Genomic DNA, 17557 nt, shown 5'->3' with positions numbered 1-17557 from the left:
GTCTGTTAAATTGAAATGAATCAATAAACATTCTAAAGTAAAAACCAAAACATCACCGCCATAGTAGGGCTTATAGGACATGTTGGAAATCTACTCAACATTTAATTAGTGGTTGCTTGGTAGATTGATATAGAAATTCAATTTTTATCTGATCTGTGAACATAACATTTCTTTTACCAATTAGCCAAATGTGCTATATCAACTAATTGGGGTGAGGTGATTTCTCTCTTTTAATAGATGTACACTTACTCCCATCAATATAGGGTGCTAAAATATTTTCATATTATCCTTTTGTTTTTCATTCTCCAGAAAAGTCATTGTCAGAAGAGAACAAGGATGCAAGCATAAAATTAGTTAAGTGAAAACAAGGTCACCTCTTGGAAATTTTATAAAAACAATGTAATTTTCTCCTGTTTGGCAGAGTTATAATGCTGCCATCACAGGGATCATAAAATTTATAAAAGAATAGGCACATTTATTTGGGGGCAATGCTCTAAAATTTCAAGTGATAGGAAACATGCCAACCTCTAGCGTGAATAAACTTTTATCAAAATGTGCTGCATATTTCAGTTTTCTAAATCTGGAATTAAAAAAAACAGGGACCATTTTCTTCAAATGTTGAACAGCATCATGTTTGAGAGAAGACAGTTAATTTAAAACATTAGAGGAAAATTGATGGAGTTGTTAATGGAAAATGGAAGATTACAGCTTTTAGTGACATGTTAGACAAGCACATTTAAACAATTTAAAAGTGCTTTTCCCCCACAGTATCACTTATGTCTCATTTTTGAGTTGTCAATGTCTCTAATTCATTCCAGCTGCTTCTGATTAGTTCATCTTTTTGAAGCAATGCAGTTTCATGGTGATAAGAGAAATGTATCTTTTCTTATGCGTATGCAAAAAACGCTCTCAGCAGTATCCATCAAAGGTCCTTATGATGATCTAAGCTACATTTCAAAGATAAGAGTGACCAAGTAGCCAGGACATCAGAGATGCAGTTTTCAAATGACCAAGCATTTGAGAACTCTATGCACTCCACATCTTAAAAAGCTTCAGGATTTTGCCTAGGAAAGTCTAATCCATGCATCACTCTTAAAAAAAAATAAACAGACAAAAAGGTATGTGTGTGTCTGTTATGTTTCAAAGCAAGGAACATGTGACCTATATCTTATTTGATACTAAAGGTACTGTGTCATCCCAAAAGAAAGAAGAGTTCCAAGCTGCTGGAGTGGACCCAAACAAGGAGCCCTGGTGGGTGAATGTCTTGTCGTTTGGAATTAAACAAGCAGAAAGTAGTGAAAGTTTGAATATAAGGTGCCTAAGGGCTATAATGTATAACGACAGAACTTTGAACCAGAGCTGTAGAACTCAGTTTTACTGGGTAAGTTTGTCAGTATAGACCTTATAGAAACCATCCCACAGGAGATCACAGGTGACTTGTAGGAAGTGGTTGTGCTCCTATACAATCTGACATGGAAGTTTGGACTAAAAGTTGTCTCTAGAGAAGAAAGGTGGATTCTCAGAGCTAGTGGGGCTAACAAAGGCAACATCAGATCCTCAAAAATATGGCCAAATAATTGTCCTATTCTGTCAAGTGTTAGCATTACTCCCTATCCAAAAACTTTATCATTGTATACCTGGTAAGTACAAATACATTTCCAACCACATTTTCATACTTTCTTTCTTCGTTAAAATCCATTTTCCCATTTTCTGAGAAGGCAGGGAGGCAAGTCTGTAAGTCTGTTTTCTCTCTGAGAAAAAAGAGAGACTAGAAAAAAGAACCAGCTCTTTCACCTTCAGAACTAGAGAATGAGCCTCTAACCAGATTACAACATTGGGCAAAAGTTTGATACTATTATTAAGTATATTGATTATATTTTTAAGACACTTTCTATCAGTGCTTCTTGAGAGTGAAACCTAAGGAAGAACCAGACACCTAGTGGCCCTGGCTGAGGTGGAGGCTTTAGCAGAGGGTTAGAAGCATTTCTTATTGGGTGACTGACAATGCATTTTGGAGAAGGAACCAGTATAGTCTGATCCTGAAATGATTTATCCAACAACATAGAGAGAGTGCCTACTGCTCAGTAACCTAGGAAATCAAATGCTAAACCCCATGGTTGAACATAAAACCCACTGAAAATGTGATAGATTAAAGTATGCACATACAGAAGATCAGAAGCTCAGTGTCTGTGCAGTTGTGAGGCTATGTCAATCCTTTCTCTTCTCCCTTTTCTAAAACTCATAATACAACTGGCAGAGAAGCTGTCACTATAAAAATGGTTAGAGATAGATATTACTGGATTTTTTTAGAAGGTGCGGATGAGGTTTAATTTTCCAATATAGCTTTTCCTTTGGGGTACCATTTGGAAAATTGTTTGTATAACTGTGCCTGCTATGAAATGACAACTTTTACATTTCTTAATGTCTGTTGACCTTCTGCTTTTACAGTGATCATAAGGTGTTTTTGTTGTTACTAATATAGTAATTGTTCTTGATGGATTTCTCCCAGAAAAGCTATCATTTACATCGCTTGATGATGTTGTCACTATTGCACTTTGTGTAATAAGAGAGCTATATAGAGCTATTTGTCTATGTAGACAAAGACACCTGTTTTTCACATTTTCCTGTCCCAAGTACTAATTTTTCTTCTATACTATATACCTTTCTCTAGTGTTATATTAATACCATTCTCACCGGGCATCATATTTAGGCTACTAGGCTTTAAATAATTAAAACATATGTGCTCCAAGTTGACAGTAAAATGTTTTTCCAAAGCTGAAGGACAGTAGTAGTTTTTCATCACCCAAACCTTTAATGTATGATCATCAATCCCTAGATTCCAAAAAATTGAAAAAAGTTAGTTAAGCATCAAGACCATTTCAAAGGTTGACAATGAAGACAGAAAAATATTTAGCACTGGAGGCTGGGTGCGGTGGCTCAAGCCTGTAATCCCAGCACTTTGGGAGGCCAGGGCAGGTGGGTCATGAGGTCAGGAGATAGAGACCATCCTGGCTAACACGGTGAAACCCCATCTCTACTAAAAATACAAAAAATTAGCCAGGTGTGGTGGAGGGCACCTGTAGTCCCAGCTACTCAGGAGGCTGAGGCAGGAGAATGGCATGAAGCTGGGAGGCGGAGCCTGCAGTGAGCTGAGATTGCATCACTGCACTCCAGTCTGGGTGATAGAGCGAGACTCTGTCTCAAAAAAAAAAAAAAAAAAAAAAAAAAAAAGAAAAAGCAAGCAAGCAAGCAAGCACTGGAACTGGGGTTTACCTTGACCTCCTGAAAGAAACAAGATAATGACAGAGCTTGGTCAGCATGTTCCAAGACACCTGACAAAGTTGGGTCTCTTTGGATGTGTATAGCATTCCTTATCCTAGATCCCATTTTTATGACTTCTCCAGACTTGGTAGCATTAAATATTTCTGCATAGAAGATGCTTGGTTCCTGACCAGGAAAGAAAACATTTATCAGTGTAAAGGAATTGTTAGCCAAAATATGAAAATGCTCTATGACTACATAGGTACTGGAATTTAAACTCAGGAGTGTTTGACTCCAAGGCTCAATTTTTGTACCCTGTGTTCTGCTGCTTCTCTAACAATGTGCCTGAAGTGCTATGTGAGGGCCTGCTTGCCATGACTCAAGGAAAAAATGATAGCCAAGGAGAGGGACTGGGCAACAACTAAAGGCTGCTACAATTGTGGTTTGTCAGATGCTGGTTTCTTTGCAATGCCTAGATAGAATGCAGCTGGGAGGCTCTGGACAAATGCAGTATTTATTGTTAGCTATGGCTCACTGCCTATAATTTCTATGTACTCACTTTCCATAATGATATGGAGCTGAGGAATAAGTACCCTTCAAGAATCCTTTTGCCTCCTTTCTTTAAACATTAGGAAAGAGCTGGTCTAAGTAGTCCATTATGCTTCCTGGTACCAGAACTCCAACCTGATCCCACTCAATCATTAGAGCTGAGGGAGTCTTCCAAATGAAAGGCACAACCCCGCTATTCAGTAGTGAACTGCAAAAGAAAATAAATGTAAAATGGGTAGTTGCAGGAGTTGGGAAAGAGTTTTTGTGTCTTTGCCCTTTCTACTGAATGCTCTATCCCTCTGCTCCATCAGGTATTACTTATAATACCTGACACAATGTAAATGCTATATAAATAATTGTTATACTAAATATGGAGGGTCAATTGTATTCTGGCACTTATGTATTTTGTCAGCCCCCCAGGTCCAATTGGCATGATGTCATCAATATGTGCATCAGTGGGACATGTAGCGGCTTGCTCGACTGACCAAAAGTTCTGTAGACTATATTATAAGCAGAGAGCAGGAAAATTTCACATAACCTGGGGCAAGACAGTGAATGTGTTCAAAACTCTAATTTAAAATTGGTAGGATGATATATTTTAGAAACATTTTCATCAATATGATCAAAATTTTAATGATTAGCACTCAAGCTTCGATTTTGTAGAAAATTCACATATGTAAGATGTCTCATTTCCTGATAAAGTCCACTAAATAAAATATATGGAGTGAATTTATTTTTGGATTTTTTTCTCTTTTATTGATACATAATATTTTACATATTTATGGAGTACATGTATTTGTTACATGCACAGAATGTGTAATCATCAAGTCATTGTTTTGAGGTTGCCACCACCTCGAGTGTTTATCACTTTTATTTGTTGGTATGATTTTAAGTTCTCTCTTCTAGTTACTTTGAAATATAAGTAATATTGTTGCTAAGTATGAGTCACCATAGTCTGCTATTAAATATGAGAATTTCTTCTGTCTAACTGTATGTTAGTACTCATAATCAATCTCTCTTCATTCCCCCTTCCTCATCTACTCTTCACAGTCTCTGGTATCTATCATTCTATTCTCTATGTCCATGAGATCAAATTTTCTAGCCTTCACATATGAGTGAGAAGATATGATATTTGTCTTTCTCTGACTGGCTTGTTTTACTTAACATAACCTCTAGTTTCATCCATGTTGCTGAAAATGACACAATTTTTTTAATGGCTTAATAGTATTCCATTGTGTGTATATACCACATTTTCTTCATCCCATTAGTCTGTTGGTGAGCACTTAGGTTGCTTCCAAATCTTGGCTACTGTGAATAGTGCTGCAATAAACATGTGAGTGCAGGCATCCCTTTGGTATAGCTGATTTCTTTTCCTTTGGATAGATGCCCAGTAGTGAGATTGTTAGATTATATGGCAGTTCTATTTTTACTTTTCTTAAGAAATCTCCATACCATTTTTCATATTGATATACTAATTCACATTTCCACCAACAGCATATAAGAGCTTTTCTCCACATCCTCATTAATATCTGTTATTTGTCTTTTTAATCACAGCCATTCTGACTGGGATAAGATGATATCTCATTGTGGTTTTGATTTACATTTCACTAATGATTAGTGATAATGAGCATTTTTGATATACATGCTGGCCATTTGTATGTTTTCTTTTAAGATACGTCTATTCATGTCATTGGCCCATTTTTAAATGAGATTATTTATTACTCTTGAGTTGTTTGAGTTACTCGTATATTCTGGATATTAGTCACCTGTTGTATGAGTAAATTGCAATTATTTTCTCCCATTCAAGAGGTTGTTCCTTCACTCTTTTTTTTTTTTTTTTTCTGCACAGAAGAATTTTAGTTTAATTAAATCCCATTGTCTTTTTTTTTTTTTTTTTTTTTTTTTTTGCCTGTGCTTTTGAGGTCTTAGCCATAAAATCTTTGCCTAGACCAATGTCCTGATGAGTTTTCTCTACATTTTCCTCTAGTAGTCTTATAGTTTCAGGTCTTATGTTTAAGTCTTTAATCCATCTTGAGTTGACTTTTGTATGTGGTGAGAGGTAAGAGTTCAGTATCATTATTCTGTATACAGTTATCCAATTTTCCCAGCACAATTTATTGAAGAGTGTCCTTCCTCAAGGACACTGTTTTGGGCAGCTTTGTTGAAGACTGGCTGTAAAAATGTGGATTTATTTCTGGGTTCTTTATTCTGTTTAATTTGTCTGTGCATTTATTTTTATACCAATAGCATGCTGTTTTATTTACTATTACCTTGTAATATATTTTGAAGTCAAGTAGTTTGATGCCTCTAGCTTTGTTCTTTCTGCTTAGTATTGCTTTGGCTATTTGGGCTCTTCTTTGCTTCCATACAAATTTAGGACTGTTTTTACTATTTTTGTCACAAATGACATTAATGTTTTTATAGGACTGCATTGAATTCATAGACTGCTACTTGCAGTGTGGTAATTTCAATGATATTAATTCTTCCAATCTATGAACATGAAATGTCCTTTTTTGTGTGTCTTCTTCAATATTTTTCATCAGGTTTTTTTTTTGAGTTTTAATTGTAGAGATCTCTCACTTCCTTGATTAAATTTTGTTCTCATATTGTTATTTGTAGCTACTGTAAATCGGATTGCCTTCTTGATTTCTTTTTTGGTTATTTCATTGTTGTTATATAAAAATGCTACTGATTGTTGTATGTTGATTTTACATCCTGCAAAGTTATTGAATTTTTTTAATCACTTCTAAGAGTTTTTTTGGTGGAGTCTTTGTTTTTCTAGATATACAATTATGTCATCTTCAAAAGGAGACAATTTGATTTCCTCTCTTCCAACCTGGATGCATTTTATTTATTTATTTTTTTTGCTTGATTGTTCAGCTAGGAGTTCAAGTACCATCTTGAATAGGAATGAAGAAAGTGAGCATACTTGTCTCGTTCCAGAGAAAATGTTTTCAACTTTTATCCATTTGGCATAATGTTAGCTGTGAAATTGTCATATATGACCTTTATTATTTTGAGGTGTGGTTCAACCATGCCTAGTTTGTTGAGAATTTTTATCATAAAGAGGTATTGAATTTTATCAAATGCTTTTTCTATGTCTATTAAGATGACAATATAGTTTTTGTTCTTCATTCTGTTGATGTGATATCACTTTTTTTTATTTCTGTATATGAAATCTTCCTTGCATCCTTTAAATTCTACTTGATTATGTTGTATTATCTTTTTGATGTATTGTTGGATTTGGTTTGCTAATAGTTTGTTGAGGATTTTTGCGTCTATGTTCATCAGAAGTATTCACTTGTAGTTTTCTTTTTAATTGTATCCTTGTCTGGTTTCTGTATTGGAATAATGCAGGCCTTGTAGAATGAGTTAGGGAGAATTCCTTCCTCTTCAATTTTTTAGAATACTTTGAGGAGGAGAATTAATATTTACTCTTTTAATATGTGCTAGAATTCAGCATTGAATCTATCCAGTATTGAGCTCTTCTTTGTTTGGAGAATTTTAATTACTGAGTCAGTCTCACTACTTGTTATTGGGCTCTCAGGTTTTCTAGCTCTTGTTGATTTATTCGTGGTAGGTTATGTTTCCAGGGATTTATCCATTTCCTCTAGGTTTTTCTATTTGTTAGTGTATAGTTATCACAGTCTCTGATGATCTTTTGTGTTTCTGTGTTATCAATTGTAGTGTCTCCTTTTTCATTTCTGATTTTGTTTGTCTTTTTGTTAGTCTAGTTAAAAGTTTCTCAATTTTTTAAACTTTTTAAAAAACCAACTTTTCACTTCATTAATTTTTTGTATTTTTTTAAGTCTCTGTTTAGTTGTCCTCTGATCTTTATTGTTTATTTTTTTTTCTGTTAATTTTGGGTTTGGTTTGTTCTTGCTTTTGTAGTTCCTTGAAGTGCATCATTAGATTATTTAAAATCTTTCTGTTTTGTCGATATAGGTGTTTATTACTATAAACACCACTCTTAGCACAGCTTTTGCTGTGTCCCACAGATTAGTATGTTGTGTTTCCATTTTAATTTTTTCAATAATTTTTTTGATTTTCATTTTCTTTATTCACCCAATAGTTCTTTAGGAATGTTGTTTAATTTCCATATATTTGTATAGTTTTCAAAATCTTCCTTGGTAATGATTTTTAGTTTTGTTCCATTGTGGTCTAAGAAGATACATGATATGATTTTGATATTTTAAAAATTTTGAGACTTGTTTAGTGGCCTAATATATGATCAATTCTGGAGAATGTTCCATGGACTGATGAGATAAATGTATTCTGCAGCTGTTGGATATAATGTTCTGTAAATACCTGTAAGGTCCATTTGGTTTGAAGTCTAACTTAAGTCCAATGTTTAGTGCTGATTTTGTGTGTAGTTGATCAGTCTAATGCTGAGTGGGGATCATATATCTTTCTTTAGATCAAGTGATATTTTCTTTATTAATCTGGGTGCTCCAGTGTTGGGTGCCTGTATATTTAGAATTATATCCTCTTACTCAATTGGTCCATTTATTATTATAAAATAACTTTTGCTTTTTAAAGACTGTTTTTGACTTAAATTCTGTTTTATCTGAGTATATCTACTCCTGCTTGCTTTTGGTTTTCATTGGCATGGAATATCTTTTTCCATCTCTTCATATTCAGTCTATATGTACCTTTAGAGGTAAAGTGTTTCCTATTGGCAGCATATATTTGGATACTGTTTTTTAAAAATACATATGTAGCCAATCTATATCTTTCAAGTGGAGAATTTAATTTACTTCCATTCAGAGTTCCTATTGATATGTGAGACTTTGTTTCTGTTATATTTTGTTTCCTAGTTGTTTCATATGTCCTTTTTTCCTTCCTTTTTCACCTGTTTCTTCTTGCATATATTTTTAAAATTAAAAAAATTATTTTAATTTTTGTGAGTACATAATAGGGGTATATATTTATGGGGTATGTGAGATGTTTTGCTACAGGCAGTGCATACTAATCACATCATGTAAATGGAGTATCCATCTCCTCCAGCATTTATCCATTGTATGACAAATGGTCCACTCTCGCTTGGTTATTTGAAAATGTAAAATGAAATTATTATTATAGTCACCCAGTTGTGCTATCAAATACGAGGTTTTATTCGTTCTTTCTATCGATTATTGTTGAACCCATTAACCATTCCCACCTATCCGCCAGCCCCCACCTATACTTCCTAGCTCTGATAACCATCTTTCAACTCTTTATCTCCACGAGTTCAACTGCTTTGATTATTAGGTCTTACAAATAAGTGAGAACATGCAATATCTGTATTTCAGTGCCTGGCTTATTTAACTTAGCATAATGACCTCCAGTTCCATCTGTGTTGTTGTAAATGATAGGATCTCATTCTTTTTATGGTTGAATAGTACTCCATTGTGTATATGTACAACATTTTCTTTATTCACTCATCTGTTAATAGACACTTAGGTTGCTTCCAAAATCTGGCTGTTGTGAACAGTGCTGCAACAAACATGGAAATGAAGATTGTTTTTATTACGTTATACTTTAAGTTCTGGGATACATGTGCAGAATATGCAGGTTTGTTACATAGATATACAAGTGCCATGGTGGTTTGCTGCACTCATTAACCCATCATCTACTTTAGGTTTTTCTCTCAATGCTATCCCTCCCCTAGCCCTGCACCCCCCGACAGCACCGCTGTGTGATGTTCCCCTCCCTGTGTCAATGTGTTCTCATTGTTCAACTCCAACTTATGCGTGAGAACATACGGTATTTGGTTTTCTGTTCCTGTGTTAGTTTGCTGGGAATGATGGTTCCCAGCTTCATCCACGTCCCTGCAAAGGATATGAACTCATCCTTTTTATGGGCGCATAGTATTCCATGGCATATATGTGCCAGATTTTCTTTATCCAATCTACCATCAATGGGCATTTGGGTTGGTTCCAAGTCATTGCTATTGTGAACAGTGCTGCAATAAACATATATGTGCATGTGTCTTTATAGTAGAATGATTTATAATCCTTCCAGTATATACCCAGTGATGGTATTTCTGGGTCAAATGGTATTTCTAGATCTTTGAGGAATTGCCACACTGTCTTCCACAATGGTTGAATTAATTTACACTCCCACTAACAGTGTAAAAGTGTTCCTGTTTCTCCAAATCCTCTCCAGCATCTGTTGTTTCCTGACTTTTTAATGATCACCATTCTAACTGGTGGGAGATGGTATCCCATTGTGGTTTTGCTTTGCATTTCTCTAATGACCAGTGATGATGAGATTTTTTTCATGTTTGTTGGCTACATAAATGTCTTCCTTTGAGAAATGCCTGTTCATATCCTTCACCCACTTTTTGATGGGGTTGTTTGCTTTTTTCTTGTAAATTTGTTTGAGTTCTTTGTAGATTCTGGATATTAGCCCTTTGTCAGATAGATTGCAAAAGTTTTCTCCCATTTTGAAGGTTGCCTGTTCACTCTGATGAAAGTTTCCTTTGCTGTGCAGAAGCTGTTTACTTTAATTAGATTCCATTTGTCAATTTGGGCTTCTGTTGCCGTTGCTTTTTGTGTTTCAGTCATGATGTCTTTGCCTATGCCTATGTCCTGAATGGTATTGCCTTGGTTTTCTTCTAGGGTTTTTATGGTTTTAGGTCTTACGTTTAAATCTTTAATTGATCTTGAGTTAATTTTTGTATAAGGTGTAAAGAAGGGGTCCAGTTTCAGTTTTCTGCATATGGCTAGCCAGTTTTCCCAATACCATTTATTAAATAGGGAATCCTTTCCCCATTGCTTGTTTTTGTCAGGTTTGTCAAAGACCAGATGGTTGTAGATGTGTGGCATTATTTCTGAGGCCTCTTTTCTGTTCCATTGGTCTATATATCTCTTTGGTACCAGTACCATGCTGTTTTGGTTACTGTAACCTTATAGTATAGTTTGAAGTCAGGTAGTGTGATGTCTCCAGCTTTGTTCTTTTTGCTTAGGATTCTCTTGGCTATACAGGCTCTTTTTTGGTTCCATGTGAAATTTAAAGTATTTTTTTTTTCTAATTCTGTGAGGAAAGTCAATGGTAGCTTGATGGGGATAGTATTGAATCTATAAATTACTTTGGGTATTATGACCATTTTCACAATATTGATTCTTTTTATCTGTGAGCATGAAATGTTTTTCCATTTGTTTGTGTCCTCTCTTATTTCCTTGAACAGTGGTTTGTAGTTCTCCTTGAAGTGGTTCTTCATATACCTTGTAAATTGTATTCCTAGGTATTTTATTCTCTTTGTAGCAATTATGAATGGGCATCCACTCATGATTTGGCTATCTGTCTGTCTATTTTTGGTGTATAGGAATGCTTGTGATTTTGCACATTGAATTTGTATCCTGAGACTTTGCTGAAGTTGCTTATCAGCTTAAGGAGATTTTGGGCTGAGACGATGGGGTTTTCTAAATGTACAGTCATGTCATCTGCAAACAGAGACAATATGACTTCCTCTCTTCCTATTTTAATACACTTTATTTCTTTCTCTTGCCTGACTGCCCTGTCCTGAACTTCCAATACTGTGTTGAATAGGAGTGGCTAGAGAGGGCATCCTTGTCTTGTGCTAGTTTTCAAAAGGAATACTTCCACCTTTTGCCTATTTGGTTTTATATTGGCTGTGTGTTTGTCATAAATACCTCTTATTATTTAGAACTACGTTCCAACAATACCTAGCTTATTGAGAGCTTGTAGCATGAAAGGTTGTTGAATTTTATTAAGACTTTTTTTGCCTCTGTTGAGATAATCATGTAGTTTTTGTCATTGGTTCTGCTTATGTGATGGATTACGTTTGTTGATTTGCATATGCTGAAACAGCCTTGCAACCCTGGGATGAAGCCAACTTGATTGTGGTGCATAAGTTTTAGATATGCTTCTGGATTCAGTTTGAGAGTGTTTTAGTGAGGATTTTTGCATCGATGTTCATCAGGGATATTGGCCTGAAATTTTCTTTTTAGGTTCATCTCTGCCAGATTTTGGTATCAGAATGATGCTGGCCTGAAAAAATGAGGTAGGGAGGAGTCGCTCTTTTTCTATCGTTTGGAATAGTTTCAGAAGTAGTGGTGCCAGCCCCTCTTTGTACCTCCAGTAGAATTTGGCTATGAATCCATCTGCTCCTGGGCTTTTTTCAGTCAGTAGGCTATTAATTACTGCCTCAATTTCAGAACTTGTTATTGGTCTATTCAGGGATTTGACTTCTGTCTGGTTGTCTTGGCAGGGTGTAGGTGTCCAGGAATTTATCCATTTGCGCTAGGTTTTCTAGTTTATTTGCATAGAGGTGATAATAGTATTCTCTCATGGTAGTTTGTATTTCTATGGAATCAGTGGTGATACCTCCTTTATTATTTGGTATTGTATCTATTTGATTCTTCTCTCTTTTCTTCTTTATTAGTCTGGCTAGTAGTCTCTCTATTTTCTTAATCTTTTCAAATAACCAGCTCCTGGACTCTGATTTTTTGAAGGGTTTTTTGTGTCTCTATCTCCTTCATTTCTGCTCTGATCTTAGTTATTGCTTGTCTTCTGCTAGCTTTTGAATTTTTTTGCTCTTACATCGCTAGTTGTTTTATTTTTTTATTTTTTTAAAAATTTATTTATTATTATTATACTTTAAGTTCTGGGGTACATGTGCATAACGTGCAGGTTTGTTACATATGTATACTTGTGCCATGTTGCTGTGCTGCACCCATCAACTCATCAGCACCCATCAACTCGTCATTTACATCAGGTATAACTCCCAATGCAATCACTACCCCCTCCCCCCTCCCCATGATAGGCCCCGGTGTGTGATGTTCCCCTTCCCGAGTCCAAGTGATCTCATTGTTCAGTTCCCACCTATGAGTGAGAACATGCGGTGTTTGGTTTTCTATTCTTGTGATAGTTTGCTAAAAATGACGGTTTCCAGCTGCATCCATATCCCTACAAAGGACACAAACTCATCCTTTTTTATGGCTGCATAGTATTCCATGGTGTATATGTGCCACATTTTCTTAATCCAATCTGTCACTGATGGACATTTGGGTTGATTCCAAGTCTTTGCTCTTGTGAATAGTGCCGCAATAAACATACATGTGCATGTGTCTTTATAGCAGCATGATTTATAATCCTTTGGGTATATACCCAGTAATGGGATGGCTGGGTCATATGGTACATCTAGTTCTAGATCCTTGAGGAATCGCCATATTGTTTTCCGTAATGGTTGAACTAGTTTACAATCCCACCAACAGTGTAAAACTGTTCCTATTTCTCCACATCCTCTCCAGCACCTGTTGTTTCCTGACTTTTGAATGATCGCCATTCTAACTGGTGTGAGATGGTATCTCATTGTGGTTTTGATTTGCATTTCTCTGATGGCCAGTGATGATGAGCATTTTTTCATGTGTCTGTTGGCTGTATGAATGTCTTCTTTTGAGAACTGTCTGTTCATATCCTTTGCCCACTTTTTGATGGGGTTGTTTGTTTTTTCTTGTAAATTTGTTTGAGTTCTTTGTAGGTTCTGGATATTAGCTCTTTGTCAGATGAGTAGATTGCAAAAATGTTCTCCCATTCTGTAGGTTGCCTGTTCACTCTGATGGTAGTTTCTTTTGCTGTGCAGAAGCTCTTCAGTTTAATGAGATCCCATTTGTCAATTTTGGCTTTTGCTGCCATTGCTTTTGGTGTTTTAGACATGAAGTCTTTGCCCATGCCTATGTCCTGAATGGTACTACCTAGGTTTTCCTCTAGGGTTTTTATGGTATTAGGTCTAACACTTAAGTCTCTAATCCATCTTGAATTAATTTTCGTATAAGGAGTAAGGAAAGGATCCAGTTTCAGCTTTCTACTTATGGCTAGCCAATTTTCCCAGCACCATTTATTAAATAGGGAATCCTTTCCCCATTTCTTGTTTTTGTCAGGTTTGTCAAAGATCAGATGGCTGTAGATGTGTGGTATTATTTCTGAGGACTCTGTTCTGTTCCATTGGTCTATATCTCTGTTTTGGTACCAGTACCATGCTGTTTTGGTTACTGTAGCCTTGTAGTATAGTTTGAAGTCAGGTAGCCTGATGCCTCCAGCTTTGTTCTTTTGACTTAGGATTGTCTTGGAGATGCGGGCTCTTTTTTGGTTCCATATGAACTTTAAAGCAGTTTTATCCAATTCTGTGAAGAAACTCATTGGTAGCTTGATGGGGATGGCATTGAATCTATAAATTACCTTGGGCAGTATGGCCATTTTCACGATATTGATTCTTCCTATCCATGAGCATGGTATGTTCTTCCATTTGTTTGTGTCCTCTTTTATGTCACTGAGCAGTGGTTTGTAGTTCTCCTTGAAGAGGTCCTTTACATCCCTTGTAAGTTGGATTCCTAGGTATTTGATTGTCTTTGAAGCAATTGTGAATGGAAGTTCATTTATGATTTGGCTCTTTGTTTGTCTGTTACTGGTGTATAAGAATGCTTGTGATTTTTGCACATTAATTTTGTATCCTGAGACTTTGCTGAAGTCGCTTATCAGCTTAAGGAGATTTTGGGCTGAGACAATGGGGTTTTCTAAATATACAATCATGTCATCTGCAAAGAGGGACAATTTGACTTCTTCTTTTCCTAACTGAATACCCTTGATCTCTTTCTCTTGCCTAATTGCCCTAGCCAGAACTTCCAACACAATGTTGAATAGTAGTGGTGAGAGCGGGCATCCCTGTCTTGTGCCAGTTTTCAAAGGGAATTTTTCCAGTTTTTGCCCATTCAGTATGATATTGGCTGTGGGTTTGTCATAAATAGCTCTTATTATTTTGAGGTACGTTCCATCAGTACCGAATTTGTTGAGCGTTTTTAGCATGAAGGGCTGTTGAATTTTGTCAAAAGCCTTTTCTGCATCTATTGAGATAATCATGTGGTTCTTGTCTTTGGTTCTGTTTATATGCTGGATTATGTTTATTGATTTGCGAATGTTGAACCAGCCTTGCATCCCAGGGATGAAGGCCACTTGATCATGGTGGATAAGCTTTTTGATGTGTTGCTGAATCCGGTTTGCCAGTATTTTATTGAGGATTTTTGCATCGATGTTCATCAGGGATATTGGTCTAAAATTCTCTTTTTTTGTTGTGTCTCTGCCAGGCTTTGGTATCAGGATGATGTTGGCCTCATAAAATGAGTTAGGGAGGATTCCCTCTTTTTCTATTGATTGGAATAGTTTCAGAAGGAATGGTACCAACTCCTCCTTGTACCTCTGGTAGAATTCAGCTGTGAATCCATCTGGTCCTGGACTTTTTTTGGTTGGTAGGCTATTAATTATTGCCTCAATTTCAGAGCCTGCTATTGGTCTATTCAGGGATTCAACTTCTTCCTAGTTTAGTCTTGGAAGAGTGTAAGTGTCCAGGAAATTATCCATTTCTTCTAGATTTTCCAGTTTATTTGCGTAGAGGTGTTTATACTATTCTCTGATAGTAGTTTGTATTTCTGTGGGGTCGGTGGTGATATCCCCTTTATCATTTTTAATTGTGTCGATTTGATTCTTCTCTCTTTTCTTCTTTATTAGTCTTGCTAGCAGTCTGTCAATTTTGTTGATCTTTTCAAAAAACCAACTCCTGGATTCGTTGATTTTTTGGAGGGTTTTTTGTGTCTCTATCTCCTTCAATTCTGCTCTGATCTTAGTTATTTCTTGCCTTCTGCTAGCTTTTGAATGTGTTTGCTCTTGCTTCTCTAGTTCTTTTAATTGCGATGTTAGAGTGTCAATTTTAGATCTTTCCTGCTTTCTCTTGTGGGCATTTAGTGCTATAAATTTCCCTCTACACACTGCTTTAAATGTGTCCCAGAGATTCTGGTATGTTGTATGTTTGTTCTCATTGGTTTCAAAGAACATCTTTATTTCTGCCTTCATTTCGTTATGCACCCAGTAGTCATTCAGGAGCAGGTTGTTCAGTTTCCATGTAGTTGAGCGGTTTTGATTGAGTTTCTTAGTCCTGAGTTCTAGTTTGATTGCACTGTGGTCTGAGAGACAGTTTGTTATAATTTCTGTTCTTGTACATTTGCTGAGGGGTGCTTTACTTCCAATTACGTGGTCAATTTTGGAGTAAGAACGATGTGGTGCTGAGAAGAATGTATATTCTGTTGATTTAGGGAGGAGAGTTCTATAGGTGTCTATTAGGTCTGCTTGCTGCAGAGATGAGTTCAATTCCTGGATATCCTTGTTAACTTTCTGTCTCGTTGATCTGTCTAATGTTGACAGTGGAGTGTTGAAGTCTCCCACTATTATTGTATGGGAGTCTAAGTCTCTTTGTAAGTCTCTAAGGACTTGCTTGATGAATCTGGGTGCTCCTGTATTGGGTGCATATATATTTAGGATAGTTAGCTCTTCCTGTTGAATCGATCCCTTTACCATTATGTAATGGCCTTCTTTGTCTCTTTTGATCTTTGATAGTTTAAAGTCTGTTTTATCAGAGACAAGTATTGCAACCCCTGCTTTTTTTTGTTCTCCATTTGCTTGGTAAATCTTCCTCCATCCCTTTATTTTGATCCTATATATGTCTCTGCGTGTGAGATGGGTCTCCTGAATACAGCAGACTGATGGGTCTTGACTCTTTATCCAGTTTGCCAGTCTGTGTCTTTTAATTGGAGCATTTAGTCCATTTACATTTAAGGTTAATATTGTTATGTGTGAACTTGATCCTGCCATTAATGATATTAACTGGTTATTTTGCTCGTTAGCTGATGCAGTTTCTTCCTCGCCTCAATGGTCTTTACATTTTGGCATGTTTTTGCAATGGCTGGTACCGGTTGTTCCTTTCCATGTTTAGTGCTTCCTTCAGGGTCTCTTGTAAGGCAGGCCTAGTGGTGACAAAATCTCTAAGCATTTGCTTATCTGTAAAGGATTTTATTTCTCCTTCACTTATGAAACTTAGTTTGGCTGGATATGAATTTCTGGGTTGAAAATTCTTTTCTTTAGGAATGTTGAATACTGGCCTCCACTCTCTTCCGGCCTTTAGAGTTTCTGCCGAGAGATCTGCTGTTAGTCTGATGGGCTTCCCTTTGTGGGTAACCCGACCTTTCTCTCTGGCTGCCCTTAAGATTTTTTCCTTCATTTCAACTTTGGTGAATCTGGCAATTATGTGTCTTGGAGTTGCTCTTCTCGAGGAGTATCTTTGTGGCGTTCTCTGTATTTCCTGGATTTGAATGTTGGCCTGCCCTACTAGGTTGGGGAAGTTCTCCTGGATGATATCCTGAAGAGTGTTTTCCAACTTGGTTCCATCTTCCCCCTCACTTTCAGGCACCCCAATCAGACGTAGATTTGGTCTTTTTACATAATCCCATACTTCTTGCAGGCTTTGTTCATTTCTTTTTCTTCTTTTTTCTTTTGGTTTCTCTTCTCGCTTCATTTCATTCATTTGATCCTCAATCGCTGATACTCTTTCTTCCAGTTGATCGAGTTGGTTACTGAAGCTTGTGCATTTGTCACGTATTTCTCGTGTCATGGTTTTCATCTCTTTCATTTCGTTTATGACCTTCTCTGCATTAATTACTCTAGCCATCAATTCTTCCACTTTTTTTTTCAAGATTTTTAGTTTCTTTGCGCTGGGTACGTAATTCCTCCTTGAGCTCTGAGAAATTTGATGGACTGAAGCCTTCTTCTCTCATCTCGTCAAAGTCATTCTCCGTCCAGCTTTGATCCGTTGCTGGCGATGAGCTGCGCTCCTTTGCCGGGGGAGATGCGCTCTTATTTTTTGAATTTCCAGCTTTTCTGCCCTGCTCTTTCCCCATCTTTGTGGTTTTATCTGCCT

At 36.5% G+C, this 17557-nt stretch overlaps 1 long non-coding RNA gene across 11 annotated transcripts in view; it reads left to right on the top strand.

Annotated features, from left to right (window-relative positions):
• Positions 1 to 17557, top strand: part of LOC105496129 (uncharacterized) — a 563517-nt gene that overhangs the window by 102018 nt on the left and 443942 nt on the right. The window lies entirely within an intron of this gene.

Source organism: Macaca nemestrina, chromosome 5 (genome assembly GCF_043159975.1).
Source record: "Macaca nemestrina isolate mMacNem1 chromosome 5, mMacNem.hap1, whole genome shotgun sequence".
In the NCBI taxonomy this organism is placed as follows: domain Eukaryota; kingdom Metazoa; phylum Chordata; class Mammalia; order Primates; family Cercopithecidae; genus Macaca; species Macaca nemestrina.
The sequence above is the reverse complement of the archived record's forward strand: the minus strand, read 5'-3'. Positions and strand labels throughout refer to the sequence as shown.